General features: G+C 44.4%; 1 protein-coding gene across 1 annotated transcript in view; it reads left to right on the top strand.

Annotated features, from left to right (window-relative positions):
• KLHL6 (kelch like family member 6) overlaps window positions 1-14609 on the top strand; it is a 56962-nt gene that overhangs the window by 6258 nt on the left and 36095 nt on the right. The gene's annotated exons all lie outside the window — the stretch shown is intronic.

The following is a 14609-nucleotide window of genomic DNA, read 5'->3' on the forward strand; positions in this document are numbered from 1 at the left end:
TACTTATATTACATACTTATACTTGTAAACATGGTTTCCATATGATCTGCGTCTTGCTTTGCACCCTATTTTCTTGTTATCTTTAGCCTATAGTGCTCCATAGTTTTCATAAATACTATTTATAGTGCTCCATAGTTTTCATAAATACTATTTATTTATTTAGCTATCATTTTTAACAGATACATAATATGAAAATCATTCATTATGAATATAGGTTGCTTTCAAAATTTTGTTTTTATAAAGTATGTGGTAATAAACACCTTGTATTAAGTACTTAGGGCTTCCCAGATGGCTCAGTGGCAAAGAATCTGCCTGCCAATACAGGAGACTTAGGATGTGCAGTTCGATACCTGAGTTGCAGAGATCCCCTGGAGGAGGAAATGACAACCCACTCCAGTACTCTTGCCAGAATAATCCCATGGACAGAGGAGTGTGGCGGGCTACAGTCTATGGGGTAACATACACGACTTAGTGACTAAGCATACATACACATTAAGTACTTTTCACAGTTTGGAAATGGAAAACTAACATTTTTTGAGTATTTATCGCATGCCAGGAACTTTGTTGGATTCTTTTTGATTTGATTTAATCTTCAAAATATTGGCAATTAAATAACAACAAGTTGATAGCGTTTGTCTCCATTTCACCCTCCAGGGAATTCACTTCAATAGGAAGAATGGTTTCCATATTGGGACCCAACCTGAAGGTAGACCTCTCCACTGGGCAGAAATATGGCTGTTAGGACATTGCCTGTGAGAGACCATTAACTCCCTCTCCCTTCCATGCACTAGTGTGGTCCACATAAGCTGAAAATAACAAGAAGATGTAAAAATTATTGCCTTTGTGTGCATACACACACAGGCAGAAGCAGACAGTAGGAATGCTCACCCAATTTGAGTCTGGGGGCTGAGCTGACAGATCCTGGTAGCAGAGACCCAGCATGCCTGAGGGTACTGGCCTGGGTCAAAGGGCCAAGTAAGAAATAAATATGCAGGTCAGGGTGTGAGGTAAAGAGACACCATGCTTTGAAAGCACAGGACTTCAGACTCTATGGGACATCACTGGGGCTGGAATCGCTAAGTGCTGACAGAGTGGAAAGAACACCATCTCAAGGTTCTGTCACTGGCATTTGAGTCCTTCCCCTGCCACTTCTTGGCTGTGCAATACTGGAGAAATTGTTTGGCTTCTCTGAGGCTCAGCCAATTATCAACAACACAGTGAGGCTAATGATTTGCATCTACCTCTCCGGGTGAGTTAGTCTGACATATACATAATAAAATGGATTCATTTATAAATGTATTTCTCTCAACATTTTATTCCTGGCAATAAGTCAGATTTCTTAGTTCCAAGGAATAGAAATCAATTGACTCTTTTGGGAAGGGATTTATGTAGGTAACTCCTCCCGAAGGCTGGAGTACCAAACTCAGAAAACAGACAGCAGCAAGGGAGGCCAGGCAGCGTCCAGGACCAGAGCCTAAAGCCGCTTCAAACCCGTGGTGAGGAGGACCTGGAGGCCAATGCTAGCACAGCTGTGGCCCCTGGCACGATTCCACTGCTGTCTTGGGAAACCAGAGGCTGCTGCTATTTCTGCTGCTTCTACTAGAATAGGTTCTCTGTTTCTGCCTCTTTGTGTTACCAGCTCCCAGTTCAGAGCCTGGGGTTGGTTTATCTGATTGGTCAAGTCTGAGTTAGACACATTAGGTTGTTAGCCGTGACAGAAGCTGGGAAAGTGAGCATCAAGCTTTTGTAGCTTCTGGATAGGGAAGTGGCTTCTGTGCCCCACACTATCTTATTCAAACAGAGTTGTGCCACACCTAGGGAGGGTTTCAGGTGTTGGGCAACCAAAAAATGCCAAGGATTCTTTACATGCAGCTACTATGTGACAGGCCTACATTAGATATAGAACAAGGCTTAAAGTAATATGAGCTAAACAAGTATTAGGGAATTTCACTGCCGTTGTCACATATGCATCAGAAATAAAGCTTCTGAGATCTTAGGAGAGAAGAGGACCATTACTTGCATTTTTATTCCTCCTTTCCCTCCAAATTGTAGGTAGTCCTTTGCATACTATAAAGTAGGCTGAATGCTGAAGAATTGATGCTTTTGAACTGTGGTGTTGGCGAAGACTCTTGAGAGTGCCTTGGACTGCAAGGAGATCCAACCAGTCAATCCTAAAGGAACTCAGTCCTGAATATTCATTGGAAGGACTGATGCTGAAGCTGAAGCTCCAATACGTTGGCCACTGGATGCCAAGAGCCGACTCATTAGAAAAGACCCTGATGCTGGGAATGATTGAAGGCAGGAGGAGAAGGGATGACAGAGGATGAGATCACCGACTCAATGGACTTGAGTTTGAGCAAGCTCTGGGAGATGGTGATGGACATGGAAGCCTGGTGTGCTGCAGTCCTTGGGTTCACAAAGAATCAGACATGCCTGAGCAACTGAACAGCAACAGCAACTGTACATACCTGTGAGAATGTATGGCGTGAAGGCATCATCCATCTTACATGGAACTGGAATCAGCTTGAAAGTGGGATGAGCTGCTGCTGCAGAAGCAGACACCCTGTAAATGTTTGACATGAATAAAAACTTGATATTCCTCCTGCAGGTTCTGTCACTGATTAAGTGGCACCCTGGTCAGAGCAGGAAGTACTCAAAGAGTCAGGAGTCTATTGCACAACTTCAGAAAAGGGAAGGATGATAAAGCGTGGTCACCACAGGAAAAACTAGAAGGAGCAGTTAGGAAATCCAAAATGCTTCAGAACATTGTGGATTCGACAGGCCACTCATGTGACCCTCTGGGCACAGATGTGCCGTGCCCACAGAGTGACTTCTGCAGACCTTTGAAAGATGCTGGCAGGGGTTGCTGTCTCAGGGCAGAGTGCAATCAGGTCTTTTGAATTCTCAATAAAATGTCATCTCGGTCACTTCCACCCTGGCATCTAGGGCATAGGGATCTTTTTCAATCAGGAAGAGAAAAAAATATTCTTCTCCAGTTTTGAATAATGTTCCATTTAGCATTCAACTAAAACACAACAGAGAAATAATTTCATCATTTACATCTCAAGTTCTGAACTTTATCTCTGAATCAAATACATGGATATGTAACTGTCCCTCTATGAAAATGCCTTTACAGAGCTAGATTCTAACATAGTAAACACCAAACAGCCCCTGAGATGAGACGGCCAGATGTAGAATATCTGTGTTTTTGATAAAACCACCTTGGAGCTCACCATCCATGCCATTGCTCAGTGTTCTATAGTGGTCAGCATTCTCTGGGCTGTAAGGGATAGAAACTCAAAGTCAACCAGCTTAGGCAAAAGAGGAAGGTGTTTGGCCACATAACCAAAGCATAGGAAGGGCCGGGAGGCAGCAGAGCCCAGGAGGAAGAGGAACAAGGCCTTGGAAGCAGTCAGGGAGCTCCCTTCCCACCCTCGCTTGGCGCTCAGGTGGGGCTGCTCAGGTGCACTGCAGCCTCACGATGCGGAATTTGCCTGTTGGCAGCTCTGAATCTCACTTCTCTCAGTTTCTGTTCCAGAGAGCGCTGAGGGGTAGCTGCAGTTGGAAAGTCCCCAAGAAAGACTGATTGACCCATCTCCATTCAATTACCCAATCTGAGAGTAATCACTGGCAGGGATATGGGGCATGACAGTCAGCCCAGCTCCGCTCAGGAGTCCACTGATGGACAGACAGGTGTGTGTGTGTGTGTGTGTGTGTGTGTGTGTGCGCGCGCGTGCGCGCCTGTGTGTGTGACGAAAAAGACAGAGAGAGAGGTCAGTAAAACGGTGAGAGCTCCTATTTTAACCACATGATTGGGGTAGAACCTGGGTGGGAGGAAGAGCATTTTCTAGAAAGAATAGGGATAACTGGACCAAAGGAAAAGTACATTTCCATTAAATAAAGATAACGGATCCTGGCTTACTTTTTAATTAACCAACTTGTTACACTTCTGGATTTGCTTTGACTGTCAGGAAGCTCAATGCATTAGGTTTCCTTAGCCTAGATTTCAGTGATATAGTCTTCTCCTACTTTAATCCCTTAGTTCTTATCTTATTTTTTGTGTTAGTTTGTGTTTTATAACACCTCTGCTGCTTTAGTATAAGCCCTCTCAAGTTCTTTCAGAGAGGCCATTTCTGTATAAAAAGATTTCCTTTGTTATGAAAGAATATCTCTTAGCCAACCTACATATCCTCTGTCAGCTGTAAGGATTCTTTTATTCTTTTAATACATGTAACATTTTTGGAAAGGCTACAATAATCGCAGGAGTGCTGATACTGTTATGACTCTAAAACACAATCAAACCAAAAGTTGCATCATGGCCTTTTTCTGAGGAGACACTCAGAGATCTATAAAAAGTAACCATCAGCAATTTTGCATATAATGACTCAGGTCTGGGGTCAAGTAAGAGCTGCCTGTTGTCAAGAGATCATATGTTGTGTGGAGCAAGCTCAGACTTGCAGGGGACTGGCATATAAAGGGCATTTTGGTGTTGGGCGGGTTAGGGGAGGGTTTATGTCTCATGAATAATTTCAGGAAGGTGAGGTTGGTGGACCCAGCCCACAAACGAAACGACAAAGATTCCACATATATGTGTTAATATATGATTGTTTTCCCCTTCTGACTTACTACACTCTGTGTGACAGACTCTAGCTAGGTCTAACCACATCTCTACAAATGACCCAATATCAGTCCTTTTTATGGTTGAGTAATATTCCATTGTATATATGTGCCACCTCTTCTTTATCCATTCATCAGCTAAATGGTCCAGAGGAACCTATCTGCAGGGCAGGAATACAGATGCAGATGTAGAGAACAGATGGGTGAACATAGAGATAGGGGAGGGTTAGAGGTTACACTTGTCATGCAGCCTAAGCATAAGACCACAGGAAGAAGGATAGGGTTGGAGTAAAGAATATTTCAAGGGCCAATAAGGCCAAGAGAGATGGGCAGGGGTGACCATGAAAGGTTTGTTGGGTTAGGATGAAATTTTGGAATGTATCATATAGGAAATAGGAAGCCAGGGAAGAGTTTTAATTAGGAAAGTGAGAAAGTGATCCAGTCTCTCTGTTAAAATAACCCTCTGGGCTGTGATGTGGAGGTCCTGACCTAGGGGAACCCTCAGGTAACTGCAGAAATTACAGGTAGAGAAGATTAGGTTGGAATTAAGGCTAAGGCAGTGGGGATAAGAAGACAGTTTCAAGAGACATTCAGAGTCCTCTCTGAGGGCCCTCAGAGCAGCCAGACAACAAGGAAGAGGGTGCCATTGGTTGGCAAGAAGGGGAAGAAGAAAATAAGGCTCGGGGACTGGAAGACAAACCCCACTTCTCTGAGCTTCAAGATTGGAAAGAGAAAGAGAAGGCAGTTTAACTCTTTCAATCCTTCACCCACCCATGCCACTCCATTGTGGGCCAGAGCCCAGAAACAGAACAAGCGATATCAAAGTCAACTCAAATTCTGAACTTCTTTCTCAAACACTTTGAGGGAGACACACACCATACCCGTTCCCCTCTCTTATCCACATCTTTGATACCTGTTGGCTTTTTGGATATCTTTGTATGAATTTTTAAAAAGTCTTATCTGGGCAGACCAGTTAGAAATAGGTGCTCCTTTCCCTAGGGACTGTAGCAGTCCACATCAGGGCTCAAAGCTTGGCAAGTGCAGCTGGAGGTCCATCCCAAATCTGACCACATCTGGGTGGCCCTGAGGGTAGCCCGGCCTGAGGGAACTTCTTCACTTCTTGCTTCAAAATTCCTCTCCATCTGCAGCTGGAACATCTTTCGCCCTCCCCCTTTCCCCTGGATTCTGTGTCATAAAAGCCCAAAGAACAGTCTTGGAGGTCCATATTCCTCTTTGGCAGCTTGTGGCGGGAGAAGTCTGGAGCACGTGTAGAGTCATCTTTGTCCTATCACAAGATGGATAACTTTTAGGACTGGGGAAGCCTCAACATTTGATCACCTCAGGGTGAGGATTGGGACCAGTCTGCATGTTTTTAAGCGGTCAGAGCCAGGGAGTGCTCAGAAAAATTTCACAAAGCAGAAGCTGAGCCTCATTTCTGGAAAATAGCATGGAGGCCATAAGAAACCAGCATGGGGTTCTAGGGGGCTGAGATGGAAAATGTTTAGGCAAAGAGGGTGATAAGGAGCCTCCAGGGCAACAGTCGAGTCAGGATGTGGCAGTAGACAGCAAGCGCAAATGCTGACTCTGCCCCAGCTCAAGGGAAGTGAGAATCAGAGCAGATCTCACTGAAGAGGGTTGTGAGGGAAGTGGTGTTTCTTTAGGGGAAGCCAGGGGAATCTTTGGGCAAAGAGATGAAAGATGTGCAAAGCAAATTAAGGTGAAAAACAATCACCATGCTTTGTATTGTAAAATCTTGGGTAGCAGGGCTTAGGATAAACACTGTGGGACTGGAGTCCCAATTTGGAGAATCACTAGAAAACAGAGCTCTTCACACACATACCTTGCTCCCATCAATCAGTCTTGAAGGTTATTGTTAGTTATTCTCATGGCAGTTAGAGGAGAAACGTGGGTTTGGAGACAAGGGGAGTTCACTTGGCCTACAGGACCAAGTACAGGACTGCATATGTAGTTTCCTTTTCCTCCATCCATCCAACAATAGGCCAGTAAATAAGAATTGAGAGAGAAATAAAATCCAACTCCTGCCTCTAAGATCCTTAAGAATCTAATAGAGGGAAAAGGCACAGTAAAAATGGGCTCTATGGGACTTCCCTGGTGATCCAGTGTTTGAGAATCTGCTTGCCAATGCAAGGAGACTCGGGTGTGATCCCTGCTCTGGGAAGATTCCACATGCCACAGGGCAACTAATCCTGTGCGCCACGACTACAAAGTCCATGCAGCAACCACTGAAGGCCCTAAGCACCAGTGAAGAAGCAGCACAGACAAGTAAATAAATAAATAAAATTAATAATTAAAAAAAAAAAAGGCCTGGTAGAATGTACAGAGTCCTGTCTGTAACCCAGAGTCTTGATGTAAACAGAGGCACATATTGGAAACTTCTAGCTATGGGGAAGCAGAGTACACAGATCAGACTGTGAAGGGCAGTGTGTAGTAACATTGAGAGTACTTTAATGTTTCGTTTTCTGGGCACTTGTTATGCAATCTTCTTTAGCATTTGGTCCCATTTGTTATTGAGGATTTCTCTTGTCCAGTTGTATCTGTCAGGATTCTGCATTGCATATGGCAGATACTCAGTTCAGACTGGTTGAAGCACATAGAAAAAAAATTCATTTCCACACATGATTTGAAAGTCCAAGGGTATTGGTTTCAGGGCTGGTTGGATCATTGTGCTCAAATAATGTCATCAGTTTCACTGTCTCTTGTTTCTACTCTCCTTTGTGTTGGTCTCTCTCTCAGGGGATCTTCACACATAGAAGCAAGAAGGTCTCTAGCCTCTCAGAACTTTTATTTCTCTCAACTCAGCAACCCCACTGGGAAGAGAGTTTCTGTTTCCCAATAATTCTGGAGAAAGTTCTGGAATTGGTTTCAACTGAACTGGCTTCTTCGTGTGCCCATCTGTGACCCAGGCACTGTGGCTTGGAAGACATATGGACTGTGCTAACCTTAGTCTAAGAGGTGGGACTAGTTCCATACAACCCTCCCAGACTGGTATTGGAGGAGGGATAGTTCCTCAAAGGAAAATCTGAGCACTCCTCCTAAAATGACTAGCAATGATGTTGGGCAGCCAAAATAAGAACTTCCATTATATCTTTGTGACTGAATCATTGCTGAATTCTGGCCACAAGCATTTGCTGTGACTGATGCTGTTGTTTTAAGGTTTTTAAAATAACATGTATTTCTTAAAAGTTAACATGTGCATAACAAGAAATAAAAAAACACAAGAAGCTAAAAACAAAGTCATTCATAATTGCCATCGGTTTACCGATGTGTCTTTTGATGTGTCCTTCTAGGTCTCATTTGTGTATTTTCACAACTAAGCATCCCTTTTTATGTAATTAAGACCATACAGTTGTATATCATGCTGTTTCACATATCATGAATCTTTACCATTTCAAAGTCCCAAAGCTATGAGTATTTTGATAACCAAGAATATAGTATACCAACTCAATCTGGAAGGAAAAAAATTGTAATCCTGCCTTTCTCAAGTGACAAAATTTCAGAAAAGACAAAAATGGCAAATGGATGACTGATGTGTATTCTGCCTGACCTGCAGGTCAGTACAAGCCCTTCTTTCTGTCGTAAATTTGGATGGGCTGAGGCCATCGATGCCATGCAGAGGCCTCAGCAGTGGTCCAGTAGGGATGGGAGGGCTGCTTCTATAGAAGCAAGGCTGGTGTTCAGTTCCATAGAGGTACATGTGCAGCATCCTTAAGGAGTGGTGAACTTGGGCAAGGGGCTTGGCAGAGACAGTTCTTTTAAGGTCTGATGGTATTTAGAGTCAGGCGGGGGCAGCTCCAGGGTTCCAGCCTGTCTGTTCGTTTGGAGAAAATATTGAGCGAGCAGCTGAGAATTCAGGGAGCTGACTCCAGGCCCTGAAGAGAGACAGCAGAGTACTGTTGGTCATTTCTCTAGAGTGGAAGGAGAGATGGCCATGAACCTCCAAGTCGTTCTCTGAGGGCACCGCTCCAGGTATATGAGATTTACATGTGTGCAGCAGATAAGAACAAGGAATTGCACACTGTTTGTTACTAATAGGGCTTTGCCACCACATCCTGTTTCAGAACTCCTAGGTCTAGTGAAATGTGGTACTTGAATGTAAGCTGCAGGGGCCCTGTCTAAACAGCTAAGGTAGAGAAAGACTTAAGAGGCCAGGACAAGGCCTGCTTCCATCTGAATCCCCACCAGGTTGGGAAATGGTGGAGGAGTACTACTCCTGCCCTGCAAACTCCCAGTGTAGGGGGCAGCCTTAGGCCTCATGGAATTCTAGGAAGTCTGGATCTCAGAAGATGAGAAAAAGAAACTACAGGAAGGGAAGACTCTCAAGGGTGTATCTGTCCCAGAACCACAACCAGTTATTTCCTTGACCTGGACCTTAGTCCAATCTCCTTCTCGGGGTTAGCCAAGGGGAATTGAGTTGGGAAATGAGGTGACCTCTCTCTAGGGCAGTGATTTTTAAACTTTGATTTGCAAAACAATTGTGGGTGGGGGCTGGGTGAGCCGAGTAACATTTATATTCCCAGCTCCACTGCCAGAAATTTTGTTCAGAAGGTCTAGGGTGGGTGGGGTTCAGAATTCTGCTTTCTTAATAAACAACCCAGGAATTCTGATGCAAGTCGTGCATGGCATATACTTTGAGACCCATCATCCTTGAGGCCCGAGTGCCTGCAGGCCAGGGATGTGGGCAGGACTCCTGTGCTGGGACAGGGTCTACATGGTAGGGTTTAGGGAATAGCCTGAGGTCAGAAACTGGGCTGAGCCACATGTCTACATAGGTCTTTTGTCTAGGAAATGGCAGGTGGAAGGTTTGGTGCCTTAGCTTAGAGGTGCTGGGGACCATAGACAGTGATGTCATCCAATGCTAGGGTCACCCTTGCTTCCACTGACTCTGTGTTTCCTTTGCAGAGGAAACCCTTTTGACTGGCCACATTGGGTTTACTTAATCCTTTCTTTTTAAAAGATATTTATTTATTTGGCTGCACTAGGTCTTAGCTGTGGCATGTGGGATCTTTAGTTGCAGCAAGCGAATTCTTAGTTGAAGCATGAGGATTCTTAGTTGCACATGCAAACTCTTGTTGCAGCATGTGGAATCTACTTCCCTGCCAGGGACTGAATGCAGGTTCCCTGCATAGGGAGAGCATAGTCTTAGCCGCTGGACAACCAGGGAGGTCCCTCAAAAGTCCTTTCTTAACAATATAGTGTTCATTGAGCAGCACATGATTACTAATTTAAAAAACATTTTTGGCCAGTTGTATGCATATTGACATATATCCTTTTTAAAAATTTTTAACTGGAGGAAAATTGCTTTACAATATCGTGTTGGTTTCTGCAGTACAACAATGTGAATCAGCTATAAGAATACACATATTCTTAAGTAGAATTTAACTCAGTTTGCAACCAACGTTAGAGCTATTCCAACCCTGAATACCTCATTGATGCAGAGGAGTTAGTTCTTGGTATAAATGCGATGGTGAAGGGATCAGAAGAAGAACAGGGCGGGGGCAACATGGGTGTAGCGGGTCTAGGAATGACAGCGGGGTGGTGGTGGAGGTGGATATTTGCTTATAGTCCTGTGATTGGGGTTAGAGCCTCAGGAGGCAGGAAGTTCTGTGGTAAGTGTGGAGGCCTGGGGGGTGGGAGGAACCAAAGCAAAGTTGGGCTGATTGAAAATTCTGAATGGATGACATTTAGGAGCTGTTGGAACATGAACTTATTGAATTTGTGAGTGGGAAGTTTTGGTGTGGGTGCGTTCTCTTTAAGCTCCAGGCATTGGACTTACAGGTGTGATGAGTGTTCTCAATGGGCAGGTCTCTTTGGGCCTCATCCTGTAGAATGCTTGATAATTTTTGGAGGGGCAGAGCCCTGTCAAAAGCAAACATGGAAGATCTAGAAGCACAAGTTTGCTGTCATTCATTCATTTATTCTCTCTCCAAATATTTACTGAATGTCTCCTTAGGTTCCAGGCACTATTCTAGCCCTGAGGATATAGTGTTGAGCACAGCATAGCCCCTGCCCTCACTCAGCTCATGTTCTAGCAGAGAGACAATTATTAAACTCATTAACAATAGATGTGTAATATAGCTTCAGGTTGGTACAGGATCGTGAAGAAAAACAATGGAGATGACATTAGGGAGTGATTATTTTAGACTGAGTGTCAGGGACGGTCACCCTGAGGCAGTGACATCCGAGTAGAGACCTGAATAAAGTCAGGAGTGAGGCTGGCAGAGCTTGGAGGGGAGCGAAGCCCAGACAGAAGGATGGGGCCATGGCCTGACTTCATTACAGGAGACTTTGGCCCATGGCTATTTCCATGGCTATTGTGGGAGATGAACTCTATTTTGGGGTCGGCACTGACTCACTGCTGAAGTATTGGGCAACTGACTCCCTATGGTGAGACTATTTCTAACTGTGAAAAGAGGATCTTCATAGCTACCTCTGTTTTACAAGAATCTCATGAGACTTGGTGTCTGTCTAGAAAGTATTTTTATTACACAAAGATTTTGTTTCCTGCAGAAGCTAAGTGGTAAATGGTTAGCAACAAACCTAGCTGTGCTCTCAGGGAGCAAAATGTGGCCTGGTTCACTCAGTGCTGACACTAGTTGATCCCCTAAAGACGCCCTTGAACTCCTGCTGTTTTCCTTGATGTTAGTGCACTGGTGAGCTCCAGATCAAAGTCCCTAGGTTCTGGGTCCCATTCTATTGCTGACAACCTGTAGGGTCTTGGTCAATTCACTTAACTTTTGCCTCAGTCTGTCACCTATAAAATGGGTATGTTAGGGACTTCCCTGGAAGCCCAGAGGTTAAGAATTCGTTTTCCAATGCAGGGGTGGTGGGTTCGATCCCTGGTTGGGGAACTAAAATCCCACATGCCAAGGGGCAACTAAGCCTGTGTGTCACAACTACTGAGCCTGCGTGCTGCAACTAGAGAGGAGCCTGTGAGCCATAGCGAAGGCGCGACACAGCCGTAAATAAATGAATAAATTTTAGAATGGATATAATAATCAAAAGAGATTCTGCTGTTTGGCCTACAAATGCTATAAATCTAACTGTGGGAGATTACTGTTATTAAAGTAGAAAGCTAGGGCCCACTTTTCCAGGGTTGTGGACCTTTCATGGGGTTGCAACGTTGCCAAAGTGTTTCCGTTTATCTCCTAGGGAGCAGCAGCAGGCCTAGGAGTTTGGTCTATGAGAAATATATAGTTTTCTCCTTAGTTTCATCTTAATTGTGTTCAGTACAGTGTCTGTGGCCAGGGAGAGTTTATTTAAGTGGCAGAAAATCAGTGAAAAAAGTCTCAGAGAAAAGCCAAGAAATGCTGGCAGTTTCGGACCCAAACCAGGCAAAAGAAAAAGCTTCCAAGGGGGCTCTGTGTCTGAAGACATAGTCTTTACAGCACGCCCTTCCTCTCTCCCCTATGAACATTTATTGAGCTCCTATTGTGTGCCCACACCATGCTAATGTCCCTAGACCAGTTTGTGAGCAGCCCTGGCCCTAACTCTATGCTGGATGGGTGGTAGACAGCTGTGCAGAGACCTGACTGGAACCAAGCCCAATGCTGGCAGGTCCAGGGTTGTGAGATAGAGTGGGGTTGGCCATCTGCTCCAAGTATCTCCCACAGCCTTCTGAGTCCTCTGACCAGCCAGAGATGCCTTGCCTTAGTGAGTGCTAGCTATTGTTCCAACCTCTTTGTGAGTATTATCTTATTCTTCCCAGAAGCTCACTGGGGTAGGGACTATTGTTAAATCATTTTACAGAGAAGGAAACCAAGGTTTGCTCACTTGTGACATGGTGAGATAGCATCTCACAGCTCTCTCCACCTTCCAACAGCCAGGACTGCAGCGCTTTTCCCGCCCTCCCTAGGCTCCTGGGGTCACTCTGCTTGTGCAGAGTGCTTGTCACCCACACACATCAAAACCCAGAGGGGCCTGAGAATTGACCTCCTCCAGGGATGGCCTGTAACTGTCAGAGGTGCCAGAGTATCACAGCCCAACTTTGCCTCTCGTTGGGACTACTCTGGAATGTCTTCTTCAGAGGTCCTGCAGGACTAGGCCAAAGTGATTTTCTGTATGACTTTTGCTTTGCTTGGCCTCCTCCCCTCCTCATCTTCCCTCCCACATACCCCTAATTCATCACCAGCTCTTGAGGGTTGGTTTCTGGGAGATTCAGACACCCAATTATGTATTAGCTGAACTGGGGCAGGATGTTGTTCAGTGACAGATTCTAAGAGAGAATTCAGAAGTTGTGTCTAGCAGTAATAGCCCCACCAAGAGTCCAAATGATCTCAGAGAGCCCATATAATTATGTCATCTGGGACCTGCAAAATGCATAAGAGCCCCTCAAAGTACAAGGCATTTAATTAGACAATTTATATACCTATATCATTTAATATCAAAACATGTCTAGAGCAGAGTAGACTTTTTCAATTTTCCTTAGAATGTATGAGATCATTCAGATTCAACAAAGTCACTTTTTACTAATTTTAAAATCACGTATCAGGTGAAGGGGTATTTCTAAATTTCACCTGGGTAGGATTCCAGTGATATGCTGCCTTAATTACATGAAGCTTCATTTGACCCCATTATCATTGCCCACCCTCTCCATCTAAATGTTCTATTTCCCATGTGTTCATGTATATGACATTCATGTGGGTGACATTGACTTTATCCCCTGAGATGTTTGCAGATCTTGGTGACCCAACAGCAGAGTTCAGGATTAATGTTTTAGGGCTGCACTGCCTAATAGACTCACCTCTAGCCTCATGTGGCTACTGAACATTTGAATTATGGCTGGTATGGACTGAGATGTGCTTTAAGTGTAAAGTATACATGAGGGATTTTGAAGGCTTAGTATTAAAAAAAAAGAATGTAAATTATCTCATTCATAGCTAAAAATATTTACTACATGTTGAAGTGATAATATTTCCGTATGTATTAGGTTAAATAAAAGATTAAAATTAATTTTATCTCTGTTTTTATGTTTAAAATTATGGTTGCTAGGAAATTTTAAATTACACATATAGCTTGCATCAGATTTCTATCAGGTAACTCTGCTCTAGAGACTCAAAGGGAGGATTAGGGAATGAGGTTGTCCAACTCCTCCTAGGAAGGCAGGTTGAGCTAAGAAACTGTGTGTTTGCTGTGATGGCAGAGTCCTCTATGGAATCAGGAGGCAGCAAGGCGAGGGCTTCACGATCACACTTTACAAGGTGTGTGATTCCACACCTGACTCTGTGCCCTTCTGGCCAAGAGAGTTTATGGCTGAAAAAATTGGCGTGTAAATTAGTCATCTGTCCAACATCACTGCTTCTTTGGTTCCAGCCTGGGATCGGTTAACTTTACAGAATTCACATTTACTGTCCGGGTCATGCTGTCATCTTCCGAGGGGAGAAGGGTGAGGAGGCCAGTTGAGGGAGGAGAGAAGAAGGGGAGGGGATTGTTATGATGAAAACAAAGACAGGAAGAAGGACAGAGGGAGACCCAGGGGAGAAGATCTCACTGGCGCAAACAAAAGGTTCAAGAAGTCAACTGGTCAAGTAATTCCTTCTTCTCTTTCTTTTTCTCTCTTTTCTCAATGTCTTTCTTTCTGATTTTTTGATGTTTGTTCCTAGAAAATCACAAGCAGTCACCTCTGTTTTGTAGATGAGGAAACAGCAGAAAGAAACTGGCCAGTGATTTCCAGAGATAAATAGGAGGTGTGGCAAAGGGAGCAGGAAGAGAATTTAGAGGTACAGTGCCCTCGGTGTTGGGGTGAAAGTCCCCCTTCTAGAAAGTACATTCTGTCACTAGGGCTCCCTCCTGGTGGATCCTGCCTCAGTGAGTACAGTTTTTGGGAAAAGGCTTTGGCATTGTCACAAGCCTCCAGAAGAACCCCACACTTTGAGCCAGTATAAAGTAGTTCTAGATCCTGCCAGGTGAGCCAGTAGGGCTCCTGGTGTCCCTTGAGGTCTGAGACTGACTTGGGAACCACACTTGGGCCTAGC

Source organism: Bubalus bubalis, chromosome 1 (genome assembly GCF_019923935.1).
Source record: "Bubalus bubalis isolate 160015118507 breed Murrah chromosome 1, NDDB_SH_1, whole genome shotgun sequence".
NCBI lineage: Eukaryota > Metazoa > Chordata > Mammalia > Artiodactyla > Bovidae > Bubalus > Bubalus bubalis.